Source organism: Lagopus muta, chromosome 1 (genome assembly GCF_023343835.1).
Source record: "Lagopus muta isolate bLagMut1 chromosome 1, bLagMut1 primary, whole genome shotgun sequence".
NCBI classification, from domain to species: Eukaryota; Metazoa; Chordata; class Aves; order Galliformes; family Phasianidae; genus Lagopus; species Lagopus muta.
The window spans coordinates 182118290-182141630 of record NC_064433.1 but is presented as its reverse complement, the minus strand read 5'-3'; the positions used below and the strand labels follow the sequence as shown (position 1 = coordinate 182141630).

The window sequence follows — 23341 nt, the reverse complement described above, 5'->3', positions numbered from 1 at the left end:
GAAAGAACTCCTGTGTTGAGATAAAGAGAATTTAGTAAGAAGGGAAAAAGAAAGAAAAAAAAAGGTTTGGAAAGGAGAAAAAAGCAGCAAAACAAAGAATTAAAAAGCATGTGATGCAAGACCTATCTCCAATCTGTTCCTGAGCAACATTTGCTTTCCCAGCATCCTCCAGTTTTGTCTTTCTGCATGACAACATACAGTATGAATTATCCCTTTGGCCAATTTGAGTCAGTATCCTAGTTCTGTTCTCTCCCAGCTTCCTGTGTACCACCAGATCCTTGCTGTCAGGTCAGTATAAATAGTAGAAAAGTCCCTGACTCTGTGCAAGTGGTGATTTGCAGCCACTAAAACATCAATGTGTTATCAATATTCTCATCTTTAATACGAAAAACAGCACCATACCAACTGTTAGGAAGAAAAGTAATTCTGTTGCAGCTAAAACTAGGACAACATGCAGTCTAAATAGGCTAATGCTGCATTTTTTTCCACTTCTATAACGATGGAGATGATTTGGAACAACTTTGTGCCCAAATTTGAGTTATTTACTGGTGAAGAACATGGCCTTGAAATGGTATCTTTGCTATCTCAAACTCTCAGTAAGTACTCAGTGTGTACTAAAAAGTGTTCGCTAAAAGAAATTTAGGGAAAACACTCTTCCCTTGACTACAGTTGCTTGAATTTTCACCCAGCTCTGAGCTACTATAATGCTTTCATATCTTCTTTCCTGAAATGCACAAGATTTCCAAGTTTTTGCCTAAAATTCTGATACTTCATCTGTGTTCTTCCTTTTCTATGGACTTATGATTGGTTAAATTTCCAAGGAATAATGGCTCCATGTGCAATTGTGTTAAATCAGAATAGCTGATACATTTCAAAGTTCACTTCTTCATTTTAAGCTAATAATTTATGTAGAACAGAAGCAAAGCTTATGTAAACAAAAAAACCTCTTTGATGCATGTATTTGAATAGACTGTTCCAATCCTTTCATTGTATCTATCTTTACCATGTTGACTTGGGCATAATGATTACATTTAATACGTATTTTCAGAACTGCTTTCTGTTTCTGATTTTACCTGAAGGGCAAAAAGCAAACAAACAAACAAAAAAACAGCTATTAGAAAAAAAAAGTTGTTAAAATGAACTATATAGAATTTTTGGTATGTGGTTAGGAAAAAAAGTATCAGTGCTTTACAAAAAACACAACTCCACACTGTGTTCCAAATGTGAAGAGATTTCAAAAGATGAACATCTTGAGTGAATGGAAAGATCTGACATGTTACTTTCTGTACGTCTGGAATTAAACAAATCTTAAATGGCTTGTGCTGGATAAAAGAAAAACAGGAAAATGACCTTTATGTTTGTCACGACTGCAAATCATGTTGTTCCATTGTTCCGGTGATGCATAGAGGTGGAAATAACGGAGATGAGTACAATAGACTTTTCCATAGACTGAGTTTTCCAGGTCATTTAATTCTCTCTACTGTCTTCAGAACCTTTTCAACGGAGCTAATGATAACAGATTGCCACATTATCCTGTTCATTGTGACCTGTTTGGGTAGATTCCAGAAATTCTACTCACTCAAATCTACGGTTGAAGAAAGGTATTTACTGAATTGATTTCTAATGGTAATGATAATGTATTCCGGGCAAATAAAATAATACATTGCTTATTGAGTGTTATATGTGTTGAATAATAATTCTGTTATTTTGAAAATTGATACTTTGGATCTGGATTACTGCTCTGTTGCATCTGGTTCAGAATTTTTCTTGGAGAATCTGGCCTTCTGGCAGTACACAATCCTTAGGAATATTTTATTTCCCCCAATCCAACAAGGTTTTGCGTTGTTTTTTTTTGTTTGTTTGGTTGGTTGGTTGGTTCGTTGGTTGATTTGTTGGTTTTTTTTTGCAGTATGTATCTAGTCAAAGGCATCCAGACTAACTCTCTCTTTACTAAAAGTGGAATAACTGTTTCTCAGAGGGTGATGAATATGGATTTTACCTGGGAACTGTGACTGTACCAACTTAGATAAATGCAAAGAAGAAAATCTAACTAATGTAAAACTAAGTGAAGTAAGATAAAAGGCCTCACTCCTACTTTTTGTCTGATTTTGAGAAGCCAACCATATTCAGGAAAACTGCAATGAGGCCAGCTTGTCAATTTATTTATGTCCAGGCAGGCTCCAGTGTTTGTACAGACCACGGTAAGATTTTAATAAAGACTAAATATGCCATATTTTCACAGGGTGAATATGAGAGCTTAGTTTCAAACCAGGCCACAGTACAACTAGTTGAGCCCATTGTACTATTGACTCTCAGCAGCCAGCTTGAAATTTGCTAGATGCTAATTAGGCAGATGCTCATTCAGAATGGAGATAGATGTAGATCTTCAGGGCAGATGGATATTGGGGAAGATATTGTAATAATCCCTTCTTAAGAAATGAGCAATATAAAGTTTTAAATTGTAAGCTATATACATTTTGTGAACAGTATAATTTGAATATAAATTTTCAGAGCATTGAGGATCTCAGTCTTGAAGACTGTTTAATGTTTGTCTTGTCAGTTGTACAGTTATCTTTTAGGATAATCATAGTTCTTTAGCATGTGAGAAAATTACCTCAAGTTGCACCAGGGGAAGCTTAGACTGGATATCAGGATAAATTTATCCATTGAGTGTATAGTTAGATATTAGAATAGACTGCCTAAGGAAATAGTGAAATTGTCATTCCTGGAGGTATTTAAGAGATATGAGGGTGTAGCATTTAGGAATGTTGATTAGTGATGAACTTGTTGATATTGAGTCTTTTCCAAGGTTGATCTTTTCCACTAAATTATCCTATATTTACACCTTACATGGGTTTCAGGTCTTTAAGTGAAAGCCAGATGTAGAAATGCCTGAGACAAAGGCAATTTCAGAATTTCTAGAAGCTGCCCATATTTTTCATATTTTTTATTAAGTACAGCAAACTGATGGATTAAAATTCATAGTAAGAAGACATTGGAAAAAATAAAATAATATGTAGGTTTTCAATTCTATGTTTTACAGAGACATAACATTTCAAGCAAATTGGTTTAATATAAGATTGTCTCCATTTTTTAATTACATTCATATAAATTCAAAGTTTTCAGAAATATTTGTTAAATTTACAATTGCTTTATTTTTCCAACTCTAATAATAATATAGTATAATGTAATATATTATTATTAATAATAATTATTATAATTATATTATTATTATTATTATAGTAGTAGTAGTAGTAGTAGTAATAAAATACTATGAGAATGCTTATACCATATAGCATTTTCTATGACTAGTAGGAGAGAAGGATGTTGTCAGCAGATTGCTTTTTTCTCAGGTTTCAAACCCGAATCCACACCCATATCAGTCATAAATATTCACATGATTTAGTGTTAACTTTGTTTGTGTAATCCATAAATTATTCTAAATATTGGAGATGAGTACAATAGATTTTTTCCATGGACTCTGTTATTTGCACCTTAATCTCTATAATGGAAAGATGTAGGCTCTTCACCAACTATTCAGTTGGTGAGGAATTGATTGGATAGTCACAATCAGTGAGTTGTAGTCAACAGTTCTTTGTCCAGGTGGAGGCTGGTGATATGTGTTTATCTCCCCAGGGTCCATCTTGGAACCAGTACTCTTTATAAAAGACATAGACAATGGGATTGAGTATACCTCAGAAAGTTTGCTGATGACACTATGCTGAGTGTTGAAGTTGGTACAACTGAAGGAAAGTGTGCCATGTAGGGAGATCTGAACAACCTTAAGAACTGCACCTACATGAACCTAATGAGATTCAACAAGGCCAAGTGCAAGATACTGTGTATGGGATGAGGCAATCCCAGGTATATGTATAGACAGGCAGAAGAACTCATTGAAAGCAGCTCTGAGGAGAAGGACTTAAGGGTCCTGGTGGATGAGCTGGTCATGAACAAATGGTGTGTGCTTGCAGCCCAGTAAACCAACTATATCCTGGACTACATCAACCAAAGGATGGGGGCAGGATGAGGGAGATGATTGTCTCCCTCTATTCTGACCATCTAAAGTATTATGTCCGGGTATGGGGATACACCACAAGAAAAATATGGAGCTGTTGGAACATTCCAGAGGAGGGCAAAAAGACAATGAGAGTTCTGAAGCACCTCTCCTATGAAGAAAAATTGAGGGAGATGGGCTTATTCAACCTGGAAAAGAGAAGGCTCCAAGTTGGCCTTGTTGTGACTTTCTAGTACTTAAAGGGAGATTATAAACAGGAGAAAGACTAACTTCTTTCATAGTCTGAGAGTGACAGGACTAGGAAGAATGGTTTAAAACTAAAAGAGTGTAGATATTGTTTAGATATTAGTAGGAAGTTTTTTAAACAGAAGGTGGTGAGATAGTGAAAGAGGTTGCCCAGAGAAGTTATGGGTATCTCATCCACAAAGATATTTAAGACCATGTTGAATAAGACACGAGGCAGCCTGATCTGGTGGGTGACAGCCCTGCCTACAACACCTACAACAGGTGAGTGGAGATACATGATATTTGAGATCCCTTCCAACCCAATCCATTATATGATTCTTCTAGGGTACCAGTAGTAACAAAAAAAAAAAAAAAAAAAGAAGTATGGCAGATGGAATATATTTAATATATTTCAGATATTTTCTCATATGCTTTCATGAAAATAAAAGGAAATCCATAATCTCACATAGAGATTCAGATATTTCATAGTATAAAATGACAATTTAAAAATAGGCATCAAATATCTCTAATATGTATCACAGCTCCTTTATCAGTACTTTCAGGACAGGGAAATAATAACTTTTGTTCTGGCATGATGAGGAGAACTAAAGCTCACTATTATTAGTTAACATTTCACTAAAAATTAGTATATATTGGTTATAGCAGGAGTAATTTTCCTATTTCAATTTCTGATACTGAAAGTTATTTTCATCACTTTAATAACATATACAGTGAAATCTGTCTAGAATTTTTGTAATTAATTCCCTCAAATTCATATGCAAGTTGTTATTGCTTTAATCTAACATTTGATACTGATAGAAAAGAGCTGCAAAAGATTTAATGACATTAGGCAAGTAACATCTTACCAAGTTTGTCATTACCTCCTGACACAAGTAATTTTAGAAATCAACAGTCTTGTTTGTTAATGCTAATGAATTTAGCAGTCACACATCATTGGTCATGGTCTGGTTTTAATGTCTTTTTATAGGATTGTGAGGAGGTTTGGTTTTTTTTTTGTGATTATAGACTTGAGTATTATTGATAGTACTACTGTAAAAGCACTTGTAACCAGTTTGTGTCTGGATTTTCAGCCATATTAAAGAAAGTGTTTACATATAGAAATAAAGTCAATGGATTCTTAGATAGAAAAGGACTTCAAGATCTCTCCAATCCAACCTCCTATTCACAAAATGACAGCTCTGAGATCAGACTGTGTAGGGTTATATCCGGTTGGAACTTCAAATTGTCCGAGGACATAGAACACACAGTTACTCAGGGTAGCTTGTACCACTGCCTGAATGTCCCTAGAGTGAAAAAGCTTCTCTATATCCAGGCTCAATGTCTCCCAAATTAATTTACATCTGTTGTCTCTCATCTTCTCAATGTACATTGCTGTGGAGAGCCTGGCTCCATCTCCTCATTGACTTCTCAGATGTGGTTAGGACTGCTGCAGTTAGGATCGCTGTTAAATATCTTCTTGAAGCTGAGGATGTCCAACTCCCTTTTCCTCACATGGCGAGTGCTCCAGCCCACACAGTCTTGATGGTCTGCTCTGAAATTCTTTTCAGCTTGAAAGCGTTTTTGTACTGGGTGAACAAATATGGACATTTTTCTGCATACAGAAATTCAGAATCATTATTGAGTTGACTATTTTTGTTGTATTATTAATCTGAAGCCAATTTAATTTAAAAGCATGAATCTTAAAGCATGAATTAGACTCTGATGTACCAAAAACAGAATTTGGCTTCCAAACATATGCATCTAAAGAGTATAACTAATTTCTTGAAACTCAAGATTCTGTATTAATCCTACTGTCTTAAAATTTCTTAGAATGAGATAAAGATGTAAGAACCACAATGCTCCAATTTGATTTTTCAGGTGCTTTCTTTTCTTTTTTTTTTTTTTTTGGTGATATTTGCACTTTTACAGTTTCCTGTAAACATCAGATTTTATCTTTAAGGGATAAAGCTAACTGAAAAAAACCCTAAATTTTAACTGATGCATAAGGCATCCTCGTATAACTGTTGTAAATGAGTGGGAACCATCGCAGTACTTACTATGAAATAAAATAGCTGAACTGTTCTGCTCCACTGATGTTGGTCAACAGCAGGTGCTCATGTACAACTCTGCTTTCCCAGGAATTCAGCCCTATCCTCAGATCAAGGACATGTCAGTCTTTGCAGCAGCTTTCAAAACAGTGTACATCATGAGAATCTCAGTAAGAAACATATAAATTAGCATTGTACATGTGCTTGGGCAAATTAAAGACTTGATTTTACACATAAATCTGAAGTTGATTACCTTTTTTCTTCTCTTTGATACATTTTAGATATGACTTATTTTTAAACCTTTTATTTATTACTAGAACTACTGATTAGTGTGACATGTTTCTTGTAGGCTTTGACCTCCGTCTTGATTCTTGCAAGTGATGGTATTCTACTTTCTTGATTATAGATATTAAAATACATCTACAATACTGTTGCTTTTTCTAGAGGCAAGAGAGAAAACAAAAATGCAAATGACAAAATTAAATCCTTCAACCATAAACATCTGAGAAAGAAAATATTTGTGGTGTTATTTGTCTCTGGTTTCCTTCTATTAAACAGAAAGGGAACTCAGTATTTACACATCAAACACAAAAATTACAGTCAATGGATGTTGTGCATAAGTGAATCCTGCATTTAGTTTGATACTTTTTTTGTTGTTGATGTGTTGTTGCTTAAGTAAATACTTAAAGCATGAACTTTTCCAATAAATTAATAGAAATAGTACATAGTCTTAATGTAGGATTCAATAACTGAAAATTTTAACTCATCACTTATTGGACTAGAATAGAATAGAAGCACAATGCTTTTACAATGTTTCTCTTCTTTAAGTCCAAAATCTATTAAAAAATCATAGTTTAAAATGAAAGAGTGCTGAAATTGTCCTAAATTTTTGCTAGAAATGTGATTGAATTTATAGAAACAACAGAAGTAAAGCTCACTCTTAACCTCATTTCTTTGCACCTACTGTAATTGAATATTCATTTAAAAATCATTCCATTTCAGATACTATATCTAGTGATTTACTTTTCTATTGATGGGTAGAGAGATTTAGAGTCTGTATTCATTTAAGAACAAACAAGTAAATGTGTTATCAGACAGAGTAGTTGAATATAATTGTATGATTAAGCATTAGAATCTGGATAGATAATCAAAGCCATTATGATCACAGTGTCTTAAAATTATTTGTGAAGGAAATCACTGATTTCTTTACTAAATTATAAAATGTGGAAAGAAGCAAATACATTGAAGAACAGTTGTGAAAGAAATCTTACTCAGTGGGCTTTGTGTGTTCTGGATTTCAATGAAATTTTTTTGTATATATGAAGCACAGAAAAAAAAGAATGCTAGAAAGCTGGAAATCAAGGCCTTTGAAAGGAATTCTATCTTCCCCCCCCCCCCCCCCTTTTTTTTTTTTTTTTTTTGCCAGACTGTCGAGGCCACTGTTTTTCAAGAAAACCCTTTAACAGAAGAGAAAGGAAAAAAAAAAAAAAAACAAAATCTAATCATAAACGTAAACATGTTAACTAAATAAAAGTACCAGGAAAACAATACAGAATTCATGCTTGGATAATTTGTAAGCACCAGGCTATGTAAAATTAAGTTTAGTTAAATTGCTGTTTCTAATAAGTAAAATGCACCATGTAAATGATATAACAGTATTCCTAGTAACTGCTTGAGATGTTTCATGCAGCAAAATTCTATTTCCAGAATTAAGAGTCTCAAAATATTTCATGCCAAATTAGGAAAAGTGAAATCTTTTCTAAGTCTTGATTTGTGTACATGTAAAAATATTAATGAGATGCAGCCATAACTAGCAGAACAACAGAATGGCACTGCAAGTGTCAGCAATTACTTTGCAAAACTCATTTCAACTGGACACACACAAAGAAAACTGCTTAGTTCTCTGTAATAAATGTGAGCTAAGTAATTGTTTTACATCTGAAGAGTGATATAAATCTACCTTTTGGTTTAACGTTCAGGAAAAAAAGCTAGGATGATCATCTGAGATTCTACATGTATTGAATACATTTTCAATAGCGTGATTGACTGGACCCTGCAGCGTGGGAAAGTACATTTTTATCTGCCAGCTTTCCTTATCTACTTCACAGTGTAGAGATAGCATCCCTATGTGAAGGACTTGATAAAGATATAAACATGTTGGGTATAACTCATTCTTCTTTAGGCAAATCTTCATTTTGGAGCTTCTTGTAAAGATAAAATTGGCTACATAAAATTCAATAAAAGGCTTCTGAACTCAGTTTCAAGGCATCCTTCTGAGCACTTCCTTTGCTTCCACACTCCTTTAATGATTCTGTACTAGTTCTAACTCTCAAGAAATGTTATAACATTCTATCCGAGATCATATATCAGCAAGTGCCATTCTTTTTATATTAAATTGTTTTTTGATAATTAATGCATACTTCAGAAATGCTGTTCATTTTTATGTATACATTGATATGTAGATCTTAGTTAATTATTTTTACAATACTAAATTTCAGATAGATTCTTATCCTGCTACTCACAGATCAGTAAAAAGATTTGACTTTATCACAGAATCATAGAGTTGGAAGGAACCTCTGGAGACCATCTAGTCCAGCTAAAGCAGGTTCCCTAGAGTTGCTTACACATGATAGCATCCAAGTAGGTTTTGAATATTTCCAGAGGAGGACAGTCCACAATCTTTCTGGGCAGCTTATTCCAGTGGTGTGTCATTCTCAAAATAAAGAGGTTCTTTCTCATGTTCAGATGGAATTTCCTGTGTTCTAGTTTGTGCTTGTTGCCCCTTGTCCAGTCACTGCCCACCACTGAAAAAAAGCCTGGCCCCATCCTCTTGAAACCCAACCTTTTAATATTAGTAAATGCTGATAAAATCACCTCTTGATCTTCTCCAAGCTAAACTGTCTCAGTCTCTCATTCTTTTCTAATAAAGAAGATGCTTTAAGCCCCAGTCATCTGTTCGGTCCTCTACTCAGATGTCTTCAGTAGATCCCTGTGTATTGTAAACCAGGGAGCCAACCACTGAACACAGTGCTCCATGTGGCCTCAGCAGGGCAGAGTAGATGGTGAGGATCATTTTCCTTGACCTGCTGGCCACTTCTAACCTGCTGGGTTAAATCACAACAAGAGTAATTCATATTATTTATTAAGATAAATACAGCAAGTTGTAAAGTAAAAATTAAACTTATTTCTCTTTTTTCTTAAAAGTCACTTTTACTTTGTAAGTCACAGACATGAAGTTAGCTAATGCTACAGAGAAAAAATTGAATTTAATCTGTTAATCAGGACAGTAACCCCTGTACATAAGGTGTAAAGGTATTGTGCCATTTGAATAGACAAATATGTTCTCACTGGCTACTGTATGTTGAGGGCGGTGAGGCACTGGCACAGGCTTCCCAGAGAAGTTGTGGATACCCCATCTCTGTGGATATTCAAAGCCAACTTGGATGGAGCCCTGGAAGCCTGATCTGAGTGACAACTCTATCCGCAGTGAAGGGTTAGAACAAAATTATCTTTATGTTCCTTCCAATGAAAGCCATTCTGTGATTCCATAATTTTATGAAAATGCATACAGAGTCTTACAGGCTAATTTTCTATTTATTTATATAACCGAATCAGTGATCTGACTTGTTGGAATTAAAGAAGGGAAGGTAGAACAGCAGACAAAGTATCTGAAAAATCTGAAGCACTGGTTTTCATATGGTTACAGATCCAGAAGACAAAATTTATGGAATAGATAACTAAAAACTTGGTTCAAATTCCACTATACCTAACAGAAAAGCTTCTGGCAGTGACAAAGGTCACATCAGCCCATGTAATTTAAAGAAATTTACACCTTGCTCTCTGTTTGGGAAATAGAGAGCTAATTTATTAGAATAGCAACTGAGTGGAGAAACAGATTTGCAGATAGCCAGAAGGCACAAGGTAGCATGGAACTAAATGTTGAAGTTGCAGTATATCCTTTATTGTGTTTTTGTATCAAGAAACAAAGAACCTACACATCAAAATTCTACAAAATTCTAATCAGAACTAAAATACATCTCAGCAGTTAGAAGTGGAGTAGGAAAGGCAGAGTGGCAGAAAACCCTCAGAGGAGGATCACATTATTGAAGTAATCTAAGCAGATAAATCAACACTTAATTCTCTGAAGACGAACAGAAAGAACCTCTTAGAAAAAACAGGCAACAATGCCTACAAGGAAACAAATGGTCCAGAATGAAAACTGTGTGATGACTGTGAAAAAAAAAATAATAGTTCTGCCATTCAAATAACTTCACAAATCATTTAATAAATAAAAGGCATGCCACACATTGCAACCCTGTAACATACTAGCATTGTGTGGAGAACAAAACATAAGAATTAAATAGAAAGATAAGAAACAAGGATGTCTGTTGTACAAAATCATGTCAAGCTTTTTTTTTTTTTTTAATTAAAATGTGCCTAGTGAGAAGGAAGTTGTAGGTGGAAATCTCAAAGAAGTCCGTTTTCAGCAGTTAATTAATATCCACAGCATAGGTGGTGGCTGTTTAACTGCCAGCTAAGTAACCATGTGGGTGAGAACAGTACTGGGTGAGAATAAGATTGAATTTTCAGGAATTAGTCTTGAATTTCCACTTCTTTATAGGGGATACATAATTGAGTAGCAGCAGAATGAGTGACTGTGAATATTGGCTTTACTAGTTATTTTTATTTTTCCTTTTGTAGAAAGGAAAATGAACATATTATCCCACTGAGTTTCTACTAAGTTGTTAATATTATTAAAAATTCAGTGCATAGATCACAATTATTACAAAAGAGACTTTTTTGTGAATATAGCAAAAGAATAATAGCTGAGAATGAAGAATGACTCCATTTTCAATCCAAATTCTTTTCTTTAATATTTTCATGCTTGCATGAAATCTATCAATATTATTTCATTTTTTTTATTATTTATAGATTTTCATAGTAAAAAAACAAATGAAACCTTAGTATTTCAGTATATGTAACAATAAAGTGGCTCTATTTGAAAATGTAGCTGTCATACAGAAGTAATCAGTCATGTTGCTAAATTTAAAAATAATTTGACTGATGAAGAAGAAATGTGTGTTTTTCGAGCATAATGCATTCATTTTCCATATCAAATTAGCTCCCACATAAATCCAGTCTTCCAGACAAATGAATGTTCAGTTAAACAAGAATCTGGAACTTATACATTAAAATAAAAGCAACTGTGCAGATCATAGTAATTGAATGAACAAATGGATATGCTCTAGTATCTATTTAGCTGTTTACATATATATTGCAATGCTGCATATAGTTAAAACATCCTTTTTACAAATCAATGTTCATTTTTTGATGCCAGTTGTACAAGGTTAAAAATGCATGTATTGTTTAGAGAGTATGATTTCTTCAAATTAGCATGTACAAAACATTCAGAAATAGTCATTCCAATAAACTATTTCCTTTTAAATAAGCTGTACCTGTCAATAAAAGGAACCTGGCATGGCTAGGTGAAAGAAATCTGAACCCAGTGTTATTTATTAAATTTTGTTTGATAACACTCTTCAGTGTGATGTTACAGAAGTCAACTGGTTAAGATTTTGCAAAATGCACACAGCAAAGGTATAACAAAACTTTAGAACTTTATAGTGTAACTGTAATATATAAATGTAATCTATGTTTAGTGTAAGATAGTATTCTTCACAGTATTTGTTGTTTGAATTATGCATTCAGTCCTTTTCCTATTCTGAACTGCTGATGAAATTACATCCTTATGGGTATCAAAACAGAGCTTTGCAGTTCTATTATAAAAGCACTTTTTCGTAACTTGGCTTTTCTTTTTGGAGTAAAAGCCTGTTACCTACAATTGACATACCTCGACTGATCTATCCAGAATCTTACTTAACTCTTAAAGAACTTTAATCTACTCTAAAGGTCTATATTATGGTAGAGACTGTAACCACCTTCAGAAGCACACATACGAGGTATCTGCTATTGCAAAGTTATATTTGCCGTCTCTGCTGCAGTATCCTGATTTCAACACCCTTCATCTTCTAACCACAACAACTGAATCCACTATTGAAAGCTTCTGCATAACATTTGGGTATGTAATGTGTACCCCTTTTCTGGCTCCTGAGAGTTCTTTCTCGGCTGTATACTTAGAGAATGAATACATACTCTTTGAACATGAAGTCTGCAACATTGTTGGACAAAAAAACTGCTCAACCCACAATGTGGAGCATTTTTCTGAAATTATGTTCAAAGTAGTTTACTGATTATATTAATGACACATAATTAGCCAGCCATCAATTAATCTTATTTTCATAATCAATAATACCAATGCAGAAGATAAACCATAATGCTAGACATTTGTAAAACGTTAATAAATACACTTAAATTGTTGAACACCCTTTTATAACCAAACCAGACATATGAATCACACACTCTCACAGTTGCAGATGTGATCTGGCTTTGTTTGCACTCACCATGTGAGATAGCACCAACAGGCACACACCCAAGGTATGGGTCATGCATTGCAGCCTGCACCCCACTGAAAATGTCCGTGATCTTTCAATGCTGCTTTTCAAGATGACTCCCCTGTTTACAGAATAATCTTGGTAATGCCCTGGTTAGCAATTAATCTAGGAGCCGCTGGCCTCTTCCCCTCTAACATCACTGACGTTTGGACAAGTAGAATCTCAAATCTTTTCACACATCATGCACTTCCAGTGCTACCCTCCCATCCCCTTTTAGCCACGGTGAGGCTATGGTGTGGACACCGTGCATAGTTGCAATCCTGTTTTCTTTTTTTTTTTTTTTTTTTTTGTCTTCTGTTTCTTCTGTACCAGATTTCTGTTTCTAGTTAGAAAGGAAGAGAATAGCCTAAATGTGCATATGGGTTTGTTGACTGTGAATCTGCTGCAAGTGAATGAGAGGCAAGTCCTAGCACTATAGTTAAGAAATGAGAAACAGTTCATATTGTTTTGGGTGCTACAGGCTCTCCTACTCAGGAGAAATATGCGAGTCAGTTCTGTACATGGTTAAGTACAAAGTAGGCTGCTCAGGAATAATGCTGCCTACATAGGCCAGTCATTCATTACAGCTTATTTACCCTGTTGTAATTAGTTTGCATCGTTCTTCTAATTTCTGTGTTCTTTATGTAATTCAACCAGAGTGATTACCAATATTCCAATAAATGATAAATTGACCACATGTTGTATTGAGAAACAAATCCTTCCTTTGAGTCATTATTCTAATCAAGTATATTTACACTGGAGTGTAATTTGCACTTTTTGTCATTTTGCTTTCAGATGTGAGAGAACATTTTATTTACTTTTTCTTTCTTTGACTGGAGCTTATTTTTCTGTCAAATACTGCGACATGCTATATATTGTAAAAGTAATTGGATGTGGCTCAAGAAAGAGTAATAAATATCTAGCCAATGTTTCCTTTCAAATAAAAAAAAAATCCTGAACTTGATTTAGCACAAGCCTTAGTTAGTAACTGTGGATAGCTTGTTTGACAAGGGATTTGGAGAGCTAGATGCAACAAGAAATCAAATATAGTTGACTACACAGCTAGGTATGAATATTTTGAAATTTATAGCCTTGTATCTTGAAAGGGAATTTTTTTGTTTGTTTGTTTTATTTAAAGAAATAATACAAGTAGGTCAGCTCTACTGATTTTGTTTAGTCCAAACTGAACATTTGTACATTTGCACATCTTTCAGCTTGTGGAACTCACTGTTTTTATAAAAATAAAAAATAAAATTAAAATAAAAAAAAATCTGCATCCATACACCTTCAAAACATTATACCTGACTTTAGAATTGTTATGTGACTAATGTCAGATTCTGCATGTCTAAAAATGCCTTTTAAAAGTGAATGAAAATATAATTAAGGTTCACAGAATAATTCCATGTTTTGAAATGTAAACTAAAAGTCATAATAGCTGAGTTTTGGAAAGAGGATTTAGTAGTAAGTGTGCATAGCTTTCTGTATTAGAAAAGTCATATGAGAACTTCTAATAGCATTTGGAAAAGAAAATGCTTATAATCTTTATTCAGTTTTTACAGTCTTTTCCTTTTCGAAGCTTTAGTATCTACTTGGGTTTGTGCAAAGTATCTTCACTTTATCTCACTGTGGCCTAAATGCTGCTTAATGCACACCACAGTAAAGCAATGGCAATTCTGTGGAAATCATCAGCCTTTTTTAGTAGTACCCTTTTTTAATTAGATTTTCATTTGGTGTCAGATTTCACCAAAAGATTATATTTTAGGCTTCCTTTTTTCATCCAGTATTCTACGTTTACACATATACTATTTACAGCTACTATTTACATAAGGTCATAGAATACCCCAAGTCAAGCATGGATCCAGGATGATTATCAACTCTGGATCTTGTGAAAACTAATCTATGAGTGTCGTCCTAATGGTTCTTGAATACTAGCAGGCTTAAGGCTGTGACTACTTCTCTGGGGAGCCTGTTCCAGTGCCTGACCAGTGAACAACTTTTCCTAATATCCCATCTCCACCTCAAAAGCTACTCAGTCTGAGTGCTAGGAAATCCAGAAGGCAAATGTGGACCATGAAGTATAACAAAACTGCTGTCCTGATGAAATTCGTTAGTACTTCCTTCAGTACCTAACACCAGGGACAAAAATTGACCTTGTAATAGGCTATTTGAATGCTCAATCTACTAGAACAAGAGCAAAGTTCTCCTTTCCATGATTGTTTAACTAAATTAAAGAGCCTGGCTTCTTGCCAGAAACTGACAGAGGATAATATGTTTTCTTCTAGTATGGCACACAAGAAAATGTAGCTTTAGATCTTTAATTCTGTGTAAAGTCTGGATGAAAGACTTGCATTTACGTTGTACTGTTGTTTTAGTTCAGAGAACAAAAAACATATTCAAGTTCACTGGAGAGATCAGTTCTCTAGAGTTATCCATTACCTTTCCTTTCCTACACTAATACGTGCCTTTATTTCACTTCTTATTATAATCTGTACCTTTATCATTTAAGCTGCTTCTTAGAACTGAGTTTCAAAGGTAGAATGTAATAGATATGAATTTATGAAGGTTGAAAGAGGATCTGAGTGTCCTGTATTAGTTCTGGTTGATAGGTTTCCATTTCCTGTAATACAATCACTGCTCACCAGCTTTGCCTCCCCTACAACAACAGACTGTCTGCCCTGCAATTCATGACCATTATTGATTATTTTGGGTGAGAAGTAAAACTGATATGTATTTCTTGGCATTTGTCTCAACAACTGAAGTAGAGCTGCAATATGCACCTCTTCTGGGAGTATTTTTTTAAACAAAAGTAATTAAAAAGTAATGATACTTTAAGAAGTTCTGATACTTAGCACATTATGGGTGCTTATTAGAAGTTTAAGGATGAAAAAGGCCATTCAGTAGAACTTTCAGATTGCATGGCACTGGTAGAATAGCATGCTTAGGATAGCATAAGATTTTAATTAAGGTGAGAATTGTGTTTATTTTTCAAATGAAATATCCTATAACTCAATTGTTTGTTTGCAGAGATTAGAAAAATCAATATACTACATTTACGCTCCCAAACCAGAATCTGTGTTGTGAGATAATAAAAAAAAATATTTTCACTATAAGGGTATTTTCACTGCTGTTTGCTCCAACAGAAAACATGCTTGGTGCCAGAGGTGTCATTGATTCCTAACTGCCATGATCTGTGGGAATCTCAGCAGACGTTTCCCATTATATTTACTGTGTAATTTCTGTGAAATCTTCCTATTTTTCCCCACTTTCCTCAAGTTTTGTTTTTTTTTCTTTCTTTCTTTTTTCATTTGTTAAAATACAGAATTCAAGGTTATCCTTATATAGCGCTATCCATACATTTTTCAAGCCACAGTTATAAACGGAAATTTCAGAGCATCTCTAAAAGTATCTCCAGAGGGTGACACAAAACAGTCTTTTGTTTTCAATGGCTGCTTGAAAAATAAAATCTAATTTAGATAATGCATCTACCATATGAATATTCTGACTTTGCTTATGCCTGGAGATACTTTCTGTGCTTGAAATTCATGGTACTTCCCGTTGGTACGTATTGTCCCTTTGTATCATTTTTAGTTATCTGCAATAAATTATTAAAATCTTTGAGAGATGAGATTTCTTGTAATTGTTTCAAGTTCATTAGGAAGATCACAGTTGAACTTTTTGAATGCTAGGTAGCTGTAATTTTTCCTGAAGAGTGGGGATGGGTTTTTCTTTTTCTGTCTAACTCCTGGAAATCCAACAGCGGCCAGACACTGAGCTTGCACATGCTCCTTGAAAAAATCCACTCTTCAAAAACACCTTGGATTCTTTATTGGGCATAAGTACTGGTTTTGTAGTATTTAACCTCTGTATTAAGGATATAACATAAGATGACTGCAGTAGCAAATACTCTACCGCATATGTTTTTATTATTGATTATAGATATGTCTACATCAGGTCCCCTGCAGCTATCAACAGTATTTGCTTTGCTGAAGCTGCTAACTGGACAACTTCAAAGCACGAGAATGCCAGCAGTAAGGATGAGAGCACTACAGTGAGTTTCAAAAGAAGGGGTTAGCAGCAGGAGTCTATCGATAACCCCTATCTCAGCTCACTCTCAGCTGTGATGGCTGTTTGACAAGGACACCCTCCTGCACAACAGATTAACATGCACACTGGGAGACTGTGAAACTTTACTGGGTAAAAAAGAATATCCTGGAATTGCATTTTAATTGTCCTCCATGTACGGGTTAAATACTATTATGTGTTTTAGGCTGATTTTCTTGTTGGAGCAGGAGTAGATAGAGAGTAGAATAAAGATACAGATTCTTAAACATTTGATCCTTTATAAAACATTTGGTTTTACTGAAATTTTATTTTTCCTCATAGATTTTGCTTTCATATCTGTTTGAGACAAGTTTTAGAAAGGACTGACTTCCATATGAGGGAAAATATATGTCTAAAACAAGACTAGGAAAAGTCTTAGCTTGTTTCAGAGCAAGGTGTCTAAGCAACATACTATGTCATATTTTCTTTGTGAAAAGTTTGTTCCCTAAGGTTTAAGGCAACATATTGTAAGTATAGGTAACTCAGTGAAGTTTTAATGACTGTTTATAAACTATGTTTATTACTGACTTAGAAAGTCAATAATATATTTTTTAATTTAATTAAATCCTGAAATCATGAAATTACCAATAATATTTATTTGGCAGTTATGTCAAGAATTCTGAAGTTATCTGCTATTGTCATTATTGTGACAACTGTAAATAATAATATCTAATAAGATGTAAAATAAACTTCTAGCTTGTACTCATATAATTACAAATAATTTTGATAATTTTATAAAATTAATAAGAGCTACTGTGGAACTAACAAGGGAGATTTTTTTTTTTTCTCTCCTCCTGATTTATGCTAGTATAAGCACATCTTGTTTGAATTAGACCATCTAATGCTGTTTGGTAGTCAGGATTAGAATTCCTCACAGGCTTTGTATTCTCACATGGATACCACTTCCATTTAGCTATTTTCCCACTGGTAGTTTTAAACTGGATGTTAACACTAATTGCAGAAGACTAAATAGTTCATTTTAATCTTTAATAAGTTTACATCTTTTCAAATTGATTCTTGGAGTGTGAAATCTCTGTTTTTCTTGCCATTTAATGTCTTGGCATTTCAGAACACGAATATGAAACTGAATTTTTTCCATTGTTTTGTAAGATGATTCAGTAGCTATTAGTATCAGAAGGTATAATGCCCTTTTTTATTTTAAACACAGTTAATGCTCATAATAATAAATTCCGTTTATCAGAGTCTATCAGTGCTGACTGACTGATCTTGGCAAGCACCAAGAGAAGGCAAAGTCCAATGTAGTTTTGTAAATGTCAGTGTATGACATCACCATGGGGAGTAGGCATTTTTCTGTACTGACAGTACAGAGGTTGTAATTAGAAATGAATGACAAGGTGCTTTTCATCCTTGATGAGAAAAGATTTTTGTGTCAAAATATCTCACCACAGGAACATTTTTTTCTCTAAATGTTTCTTGTTCTGAATACAATTTGCATAAAAATAAGGGGAGAAAGGATGGGTGAAGTTATTGCACAGTGTTGCTATGTGACAAAATAGCAGATGTTCTGCATTTATAGATAACAAATGTTTGAATGCAATCATATTGTGATGTTGACAGATACCATTTGAGGGAAGGCATAATATATTCACTGTTTGGAAAAAAAAAAAAAAAAAGGAAAAGAAAATCAAGAGTATTAAAATGTTGGAGGCTTATGTAAAGAGTTTTTTAAAAAAACACTCAAAAAATTATTAGAAATGTGCTTAAAGGATTTAATCACATGATACATAACCATTATAAAAAGATAAATGACCTAATTTATGTTTTTGTGGTCTTTTAAATAGCAGACCTACCTGGTCAGTCACTTGAAGTGAAATCAAATACTGTCTGAATTTAAGATATTTAATAATTGGCCTCCTAAATGGAATTATACTGGTAATGTTGAAATTAGTGTTAAAATAAATGACTGTGTTTATTTTAAATTAAATGATCTTTTTAAATTAATTTATATTTATATATTTATATTTAAATTTAAATGATCTTCAAAGCTCTATGAAAACACTGCAGAAGGACATCAGATCTTTTCAAAAATATATATAACTTCAAGAATGGCTTAATCTTAAATCATGTTAGGTAAGAAAGTAAACTATCTGATAGAGAGTGAATGCCCTATATTTGTATTAACATTTGCAAAACTATCTGATCAGTGTGCCAAATGTTCCCTTTTCATAGTGAATATCATTGTTGAGAATTAGATGTCATATGGATTGTAACTTGAGCTTTCAGATTTAATTTTTCTGCAATTATTTACAATTTGGGTTTTGATGAATTTGCAGATAGTGTATTCTTTTGCTTGTCATGTCCTCTCCATCACATTTCTTCACAAATCCCCAAGATATGAAATCAAATCCTACATCTGGAATGCCTATGCAATTAAATGAAACTTTTCTTGTATTGACGAGCTTTCAAATGTAACTCTCAAAGAATCACATCAGAGAGCCATAATTTAAAACATAAGCACAAAGCAAGTCAGAGATCTTGCAATAACTTTTGTCTGATTGCAGAACCCCATGAACTGTGTATGTATACAAATAAATACATTATTTACTAGATCTACTGAAACAGGAGTAAGTGGCTTCTCCCAACAAGGGTTACAATTTTTGTTTGTACCTCTAGCGGGATTTTTGACATAGTCTACAATGAAAAAGTGTGAATTAGCAGTCTGTGGAGCCTTTTTCTGGTTGACTAACACTGACTTTCTCTTTTCAAACTTTTTTTTTCAAACTTCTGAGTTTGAGTCTCATTTTCCTTTTCTTTGAAAATGGAAAAATTACAGAGAAATACATGGAGTTTAATGGAATTAGATCAGTAACAGATGACATAAATGCAGTGGGACATTAGTGTATTTTCTGAGTAGATCTTTGATAAAGAGATCCAATTTTATTCTCATTTGTTTGATATACACTTTTATAGGTGGAATTTGAATATATAGTCTTTAATACGTGTTTATGAAACATAAATGCATCAATGCAGTGTTTAGAACTCTGATATACTCTTCAAAGTTTTTATTACCTTGACACCAATGTGCAATACATAGCTATGAGTCATTTTGCTAAAATCTGAATCATCATTAAAGCATCCCATAAAATATTTTTAAAACTGCGTGTCACGTTAAGTGTTCAGCTGAGGTAAATAGCTATCAAAATGTTGTGGCATAACCCAGCATACAGCTCAGTACCACCCGGCTCTTAACTCCCTCCCCCACAATGGAATGGGGAACAGAATTGGAAAAAAGACAAAACGGGCTGAGATAAAGTTTAATAGGACAGCAAAGGAAGGAAAAATAATAATTTTAATAATTATAAAAGAATGTACAAAACAAATGATGCACAGTGCAGTCACTCACCACACACCAACTGATGCTGAGCCAGTCCACAGCCAGCAACTGCCTGCCCCAGGCAGCTCCCCCATTTTCATTGCTCAGCATGATGGGACATCCTTCAGACCATTCTGTGTCCACAATCCTGATTCTGTCCCCAGCCAGCTCCTTGTGTACCCCAAGCCTCCTCTCTGGCAGGACAGTACTGGAAGAAGAAAAGTCCTTGGCTCTCTTGTAGCACTGCTCAACAATAACTAAAACATCTGTGTTATCAATATTATTCTCAACTTAAATCTAAAACACAGCATCAGGCCAGATGCTAGGAAGAAAATCAAAACTATTACAGCTGAAACCAAGACACTAAATTGATTGCTGCTGCTTGAAAATATAAAGCAGATAGAGAAGTCTGTGCAAAAATAGATCAGGAAGGGAAAATTATGTGAAAATGAAGGACTGGGCACTTAATAATGTGATTTCTCTGTTTCGGTTATCAGATTGACAAAAGAAAGACACTGGCTATGTAGACTCAGCTTCCTCCATCATTAAAATGTTTGTCAAAATTTTACAAAGCTCTCTGTCACTACCCTGTCTTTATTCCCTCTACTATATTTTTAGATGTTATTATTGGTGCTAATAGTCTGAAAGATCATTTTGTTTAAGATCAGGAAGAACATTATTTTTTATTATAAACTAGCCAAAGCTTGGATGAATTTTTAGCATTTTTGTACACCTCTCTTTGAACATCGGATAGGAAAGCTTAATTTGAGAATATCTTGAACAGTGGATTTTAATATTCCATAGTTTACAGGAATTATGAGTATATTTGAAGATACTGATGAACTTCCATGTAGAGGCAAGGATGAGCAGATATATTATGTGCTCACTGCATAGTAGGCATTCTGTATCTCTTGCATTAGATGTACAATGAACCACTATAAAAAGTTTCATATTTAAGATCAGTCTGATGTCTGTTTTATTGTTTGTGTGACAACTGTAGAGAATATTTCTTTGTATCTCTATTTACTGCACAGAGATCTCCTTGGCAAAAATGATCTGTAATACGCACTAAGCTTCAACTTCTATAGGATTCTTGCTGGCTTTGTTGTAAAATGTTGCTGTCATTTATTTTGTATTCAGAGCACATATAAGTTGATAACAGTGTTTGTTTCCACAGGAAAAAAACACAAACAAAAGCAAAAACCACAAGTATTTGAATTTCAAATTATTGTCAATGAATAAGTGTGCTTCTGGGAGACTAAATAGCAATTCTGTAGTCCAATATTTTTGTCTCTATGTTTGAGCTACTACGTGGTGCTGACCAAGTGCAGTTTCATGCACTGATTTTATTTTAATTTTCCTCTGAATTACACCCTCGGGATTCGGAGGGAGTCTCAAAGGCATAGAGAAAAAAAATATATATGTATTGTGGGTAATATCTGACTGTTCCAAATAATATACAATCCAGAAGACTGACTCTGCTTTAGACTAGAAGTATGACATTATTCCTTGGTACCTGAACATTATACATTATATCTATGGAGAAAAATTTCTGCAATGAAGGACATGTGCTTACCTCTTAAAGGGAAGTGGCAATTTATTAAATAAATAGAAGAAAGCTAATGAAATTAATTAGGTGTGTGCTTGGGTTAGATGACTGCAGTTATTTCTATATATGCTGAAACACAGCAATTTAGTGTTTGATTTTTGTTTCTTTGTTTTAGTTTAGTTTAGCTTTTAGCTTTTAGTTTTTAAATTTATTTTCATTATTTGTGGAGTATTATCTAATTTCATCTGTTTCTATATCAGAAAAGAAAGTTCTTTGCCCTTTTGCTCCATCCTCTCTCTGTTTTTGTTTTTTGTTTGTTTCGTTGGTTTTGTTTGTTTGGTTTCTTTGGTTTTTTTTCCAATTTTCCTTCTTTTTCCATACTTCAGAAGTATGTTCCTGAACTCTGTTTTATTGATTATAGAAAAGTACAATAGTTCCTCCTAATGGAACTGTGCCAAGTTTCATTATGGTGCTTGGCCCTGGAAGAAGCTTTTGGAAGAAAATCTTGCTTTCCCCACAAAGACAAGATTAAATATGATTAGTGGATTTAGGGGGTGTACAATGAAATATGCTGTGTCCTCAAAAGAGACCTAACAAATCTGATCACGTGTAAACTGACATTGCATAGATTTTTCAGAGCAGAAGGCTGCAGTGATTTTCAGAATAGGCAAAGTGCATCTATAGCATCCAGAATACGCATTTCTCAGAACTGAAGTCCCAGACTTATAAGATGGATATGCTAGAATTTCTGTTTTTTATGACTGTAACAGCCTGAGTTTTAGCACAAGCAGAACAAACTTTCTTTTAATTTCAGCAATAGTGCTTCATAAAATACTAGGAATTAACTTCAGAAAAAGTACAAACAACAACAAAAACGCATAATAATTTGGAGGCAAACAAACATGTAAAACAGTAACCTGAATCTTCAAACACATTCAATCGCATTCAACAGAGAAGTGTTTATTCAAAGTAATCGCCACATTAACAGTGGCATAGGAGCCACCTGTAAAGGTAATTCCAACTATATAAAAGGAAATGAGTTATTATATAGAATTTCACTTGTTAGCAAAATAAGGTCTTATTTTCAATATGGAAATAACATTTAGGAAATCAGTTGTGCTTACTTTTTTTTGTTTTGTTTTCTTTGACTTTTTCAATCGTGTTGTCGAATGCAATTTAACATTAAGGTGTATATGCCATCTGGGTTTGGCAGAGCTCAGTGAATAGAAATGGGAGAGCTGCTGGAGACGAAAGTTATTCCATGATACTAAATAAAAAGAAAATAAATTGTCACAGTTTATTTTGAGGTTGAAAGTCCATCTGGCCCAGCTCCTGCTCCAGCAGGGATAACTAGAGCAGAGTGCCGAAGACTATGTCCATGTGGCTTTTGAAATTCTTCAAGGAGGAGTCTCCACAACCTCTCTAGGCAACCTTTGCCAATGTTCCATCACCTGCACAACACACAAGTGCTTATTGATCATCCGAGAGATGTGCTTCTCATTGCCTCTTGTTCTGGTACTGGGCACTGCTGATAAGAGTCTGGCTCTGACTGCTTTGCAGCCTCCCTCAGGTATTTAT

At 34.1% G+C, this 23341-nt stretch overlaps 1 protein-coding gene across 7 annotated transcripts in view; it reads left to right on the top strand.

Annotated features, from left to right (window-relative positions):
- Nucleotides 1–23341, top strand: part of CNTN5 (contactin 5) — a 597686-nt gene that overhangs the window by 177633 nt on the left and 396712 nt on the right. The window lies entirely within an intron of this gene.